Raw genomic sequence first — 5,772 nt, forward strand, 5'->3', positions numbered from 1 at the left:
CCCTTTGCATAACCTCTCTGCTGGCGAAAGGGGAAGGAAGCAGCTTTCCCTTTCGCATAAGGGCTGCACCTTTCGCCCAGCTAGGGTGACCAGATGTCCTGATTTAATAGGGACAGTCCCGATATTTGGGGCTTTTGCTTATATGGGCACTTATTACCCCCCAGCCCCGATATAGGCATCTATTACCCGCCACCCCCGATATAGGCACCTATTACCCCCACCCCCGATATAGGCACCTATTACCCCCCAGCCCCGAGATAGGCACCTATTACGCCCCCACCCCCATCCTGATTTTTCACACTTGGTATCTGGTCACCCTATGTCCAACCCAGGGTCCGAAGCCAGCTGAGGGGAGCTCAGCACTCCCTCACAGCCAGCCTGGGATGGGGCTGCTGCAGCCCTGGGGGTGGGGTGCTACCCGTCGCCCCTCCTGGGGCCAGGAGATCTTTGACCCACATGTGGAGCCGCCCCCAGGCACAGGCAGGGGATCTTGGCTCAGCCTTGTCCTGGCTCTTGTATATACCAGGCGAGACACAGAGGACCAGACCCCAGTGGCTGTAAATTGTCTCTGCTCCAGTGAAATCAATGGAGTGATTTACACCCACTGCAGATCTGGCCTAGGGTGCTCATCGACTTTCTGAGGAAACTACAATGCATTGGTGATCTTCCTGAAAACACCATCCTGGCCACCATGGATGTAGAAGCTCTATCTGTTAGTCTTTATGGTGCCACCGGACTCCTTGTTGTTTTTGTGGCTACAGACTAACACGGCTGTCCCCTGATACTCGTCTCCCTCTGGTCTTTCTGCACATTGCCAGCGTTTAGCTGCTGACCCTGCACATGACCCAAGAGAATCTGCATCCCCCCTGGCTCCCCAACCGCCACCCACACCCCGACACTCCCGGCCTGCCCAGCTCGTCTGCCCATCTGTAATGCCAGTAACTATGCTGGGTTCCCAGTCAGCCCGTTACAGGCCTGACTCCGATCTCGCTCTTGCTGGGTTTACTCCCGGGACTGGCCATGGAGTCGCTCCTGAGTCACCCCCAGGGGAGTGAGCAGCACTCAGCCACGCTAGTTTAAGTGAGGAGCAAACACGGGAGGCTGGTCAAAACAAAGAGGCAAATGGTGTTAAAAATGAAACACTGAAAATGCAGTTTAGCCCCATTTCTTTCCAACAGCCCCCCATTTGAACAGAGGGTGTCTCCTCGCTAGATCCCAAACCTTTACCCCCCTTTTACAGATGGGCCAGCTGAGGCACAGAGGGGGAAGCGGCCTTGCCCAGGGTCACCCAGCAGAGCAGTGGCAGAACTGGGGTTGAACTCCCAGCTCCTGAGTCCCAGTCTAGTGCCTAACTGCTAGGCTACACTCCCTACCTAGGCGGCTGTGGGGTTGAAACCTATGTCCCCAAAGAGACTGGAGCCCAACCCCAGTCAGTCTCCGTAGGCACATATCTGCCTGCCTCCATGCACACCCCTCCTCTATCACCAGCCACCACTGACCTTAAGCACCAAGAATGACAAGTCGCTGGCCCCTGTGCAATCGGGGCTGGGTGCTGTTCAGGCCATAACACAGCTGGGTGAATCACCACTATGCAAATCAAGGGATTTCCTGGGGGCCGAAGCAGAACTGCCACTGTGGGAGCGGAATGCTGCTCTGTGAACATCTGTTTGGTCCTAGCAGAAACTTGCAGGAAGTGAGTGTTTTAATTCACTCCCTTCCCCCTCCCCATCAGAACTAGGGGGCGCAGAGCCAGCACGGGGGTCTGCATCCCAAAGGGGGTCCCAAGCTACCTCTGAGCACCCCTCCCTTTGTAACAGAGAGAGAGAGCCTGGTGCACGCATCCTGGTGCAAGACCTGAGGCTGTGAACCAAAGTCAGGCCATGTATTAAAGCAGATCTGCATCCAGTACATGAACTTGGCAGAGTTGTTGCTAGTATTCTAGGCACTAGATATTTATGTAAATATATTGCACCCCAGGCTAGTACAAGATCAGATGGTTTGACAGAACACTGAATAGGGTGGTTTTGTCCAAGACATCAGGAACCATGGGAGGTAACAAACAGATGTCATGGAACACGTCAGGTGGTACATTAGTTGTTTATCCCAGCTGTTTGTCTCAATCTATAAATGTTGGGGTACCTCGCCTTAACCCTTTGTGTGGCCGAGGGGACAGCAGAGACTCCCACTGCTGACTGAGCTGCTCCTTGCCACTGGGCACTCATGTGTTAGTGTACGTGTAACCACGGAGCCAGGGCGCTATGACTGTGCCTTGAGGGCAATAAACCTGGCCAGCTGCCTTTGTCACCGAACCGTGCTGCTGGTCGTTCTTTATAAGTAGCATCGAGGTCTGCTGAACGAGCAGGCTGCCTTCGCTGCTGTTAGCACAAAAGCACTGAGCAGCCTGAACGGCGTTACCAAAGCAACAACATCCCAGCCTTCAGCACTTAGCAACACCGGTGACCCTGACCACTGAGCCAGTAGGTGACAAGCTGCCCTCTGTAGGGATTGTAACCTAACATGACAGAAAATTATGAGCTAGGGAATCCCCTATTTCCCTCCCTTCAATGCACAGATTTTAATAAGTTTTAGACATGCTGGGTAATGGAAAGAAAAAGGTCCATGTGAGTTTAAAAAACAAAGTGGGGAAACATGGACTGGAATCTGTAAGGCTAGGGCAAAGACTGTCATCCTGAAAAATAACAACAGTAAGAAATGGACAATATTGCAAACTGTGGCCAGGGCTGTTAAATGGTTAAGACAACACATCCCAACATTGGCAGGGCAAGTAACAGAAACAAACAAAAAAGTTAGAAAAAGCAACAAAAGCAACAGACACTGGAGGAACAAATTCAGGTTTTGCAAGAGGAGGTAAAAACTGCCACTCTCCTCTCAGAGCCAGGATAAAAACCAGAGGTACGAGTTCCCAACTGCTTAAACCACAGAGCCCCACTCCTCTGCTTAGAGCTAATAATGTAAGCTTCTTTCTCAAATATTTTTAGCTACCAGTTACATTTTCCTTTATATCCTTTCTCAGTTTGCTAAATTTGCTGCTGCTGTCTGTGGTTTAAGATAAAACTTGACAGAGTAAATTCACCTCTCTCTGCTCAGGTCTCCCTCTCTTCCTAGGTTGCTCTTCCCCCCACACCTCCTACTTCTGTTCTCTCTTTGTTTTAAAAGTTAAAAGTTCTAGTTACGACATGCCAAGTAACAGAAATGTTAACTCTGCTTCTAATCCTAACCACTGACTAATATTTGACATATGGGCTTTTCTCTGTGCAATTTAATAGCATTATTAAAATAATTGTGTTTGTTTTGTATGTACGTATTACGTTGTCCTGTGTTGTATGCTGAGTGTGTCATGTGACTATTTTTTTGGTGTGACCTGGAGGGGGACCCAGCTATGGTCACTCAATTAGGGTGAACTGCAAAGAATGGGGCAGACAATTCCCATAAAGCTGGTGGATATTCCAATACTTAGATTTACCAAGCCAGCATAAAACAGCTTCTTTATTATCTTCCTGGTTACTCAGAAGTCCAAACAACACAGTTCCCTTAAAGTGATTCAGCCTCCTGCCTCCATCCAGGTACCCACATCAAATATGATGAAAATTTCTGTAAATCTTATTTCATCATATAAAAGAAAAGGTTGTACCAACCCCAAAGGATTGGACACGTCACCTCCCAGGTTAATGAATGTTTCAGATCTTACCCAAAGACACGCTACAGCCAGTTCTTATTAACGAAACTAAAATTTATTAAAAAACAAAAGAGAGAGAGAGAGAGTACAGTTAAAAGATCAATATACAGACAGACATGAGTTCAATTCACTGAGGTTCAGATTCACAGCAGAGATGATGAGCTTTGTAGTTGCAAAGAGTTCCTTTAGAATTCAGTTCATAGGTTATAGTCCAACATCCAAATCTCATATTCAGGGTGTACCAGTATAACTGGGACCTCAGTCTTGTGACTCAAACTTCCCCTGAAGAAGCCTAAGCAGATTTGAGATGAACAGGATCAGGGTCTTTTTATACAGTGTCCTAGCATCCACTTAACCACACAGTTCTGGTTAAACAATAGGCTTTTGATGTAACCTTTTGCTTTCTAAACACCTCCAGTAATTAGTTACACAAATTAACATAGGGCAATTTATCCATTAGGCAGTCTATTACAAACTTCAAAGAGACATATGGACAATGACATTATTTTACCCAAGATTTATCCAAATGTTAATATTCCCTTTTGATCTCTGAATCAATAATTATAGTGACAGACAGAAACTGTCTGTTTAGGGGCAGCATCTAAGATACACACAATTTGTATTACTTCTAACAATATAGGTTTGCATTTCAAAGTTCTAGCCTATTTAGCATGAATGGCCCTAATTATCATTTGCATATCTTTCTAACATGACTTTAAAGGTGGTCTTTAGGTCATTCAGCCTGCAAGCTATTTAACCCTTTCTAGCCATGCATCACAAAAGGAAATAATGACAGGTTTCAGAGTAGCAGCCGTGTTAGTCTGTATTTGCAAAAAGAAAAGGAGGACTTGTGGCACCTTAGAGACTAACAAATTTATTTGAGCATAAGCTTTCGTGGGCTACAGCTCACTTCATCGGATGCATTCAGTGGAAAAAAAAAAAATGAATGCATCCGATGAAGTGAGCTTTAGCTCACGAAAGCTTATGCTCAAATAAAGTTGTTCGTCTCTAAGGTGCCACAAGTCCTCCTTTTTTTAAAAGGAAATAATGTAAGGGGAAACCTTAATATTAATGCAAAGTTAATAGTAACAAAATGTCAGTTTCTTTTTAGGGTTTTTATAAACTTGTTTGAGCCCTTATTAAATATTAAAATATAGTTATAAAATGTTATAGAAAAATGTTTAAAAATAGAACAATATATATACTGTGTTTGGTTATGTTGCAAAATGTTAAAGTTAACCAACCAGTTTCAACCAGTTTTGTCTCCCAGACAAAACCAAATGCTATGAAAGTTTAGTACCCTCAAAGTGTGTGCATAGACCTGCATTTAAAATGCATTTTGGTTTAATTTTTATACTTTTTTTCTTTTATGTTCTATTAAATGGAAGTAGTGGTTGTTAAAGTATGCATCCAAACAGTTAACAAAAGTTGAATTGGTATGACTAGCAAATTAACTTTAAAAAGCTTGGGTAAAAACTTCCGTTACTACAGTAACTGTTTTGCTAAAACAGTGCTCAGCAGGGGAAGGCAATACACCTTCTCACAGAAGAGTGCAAGCATCTATTTTAGTAGTTAAGCACTACATTTAGTATAAAAATAAGTAATGCACCATGCTGAGGAAGTAAAAATGAATGTCTATGCAAAAACTGCAAAAGCATCTGTAACAATTATATTTGAGCTAAAAATTGGGAAAAATCAGAACAACAACATAGCTTGTGTTATAGAAGACGTTTGTCCCTATTACAGTGTAAACAAGCTAAATTAATCTGTATATCAAATGTGGGTTATTGGAACCAGAGAAATTAAAGCAAACAAGCAAAAACTTTATGCTGTTAACCATAAGCTGTTTAAGGGTGCATCCCACAGACCACAGACACCAGAAGCTATCAGTACACAATAAAGAAACGCCCAGGCATCAGGAAAGAAAAATGAACTGCTTTATATGTAACAGACGGGTCAACTAATTTCAAAAAGAAAAGGAGGACTTGTGGCACCTTAGAGACTAACCAATTTATTTGAGCATGAGCTTTCCTGAGCTACAGCTCACTCCATCGGATGCATGCAGTGGAAAATAC

The sequence above is a fragment of the Eretmochelys imbricata genome, chromosome 24, assembly GCF_965152235.1.
Source record: "Eretmochelys imbricata isolate rEreImb1 chromosome 24, rEreImb1.hap1, whole genome shotgun sequence".
NCBI classification, from domain to species: Eukaryota; Metazoa; Chordata; order Testudines; family Cheloniidae; genus Eretmochelys; species Eretmochelys imbricata.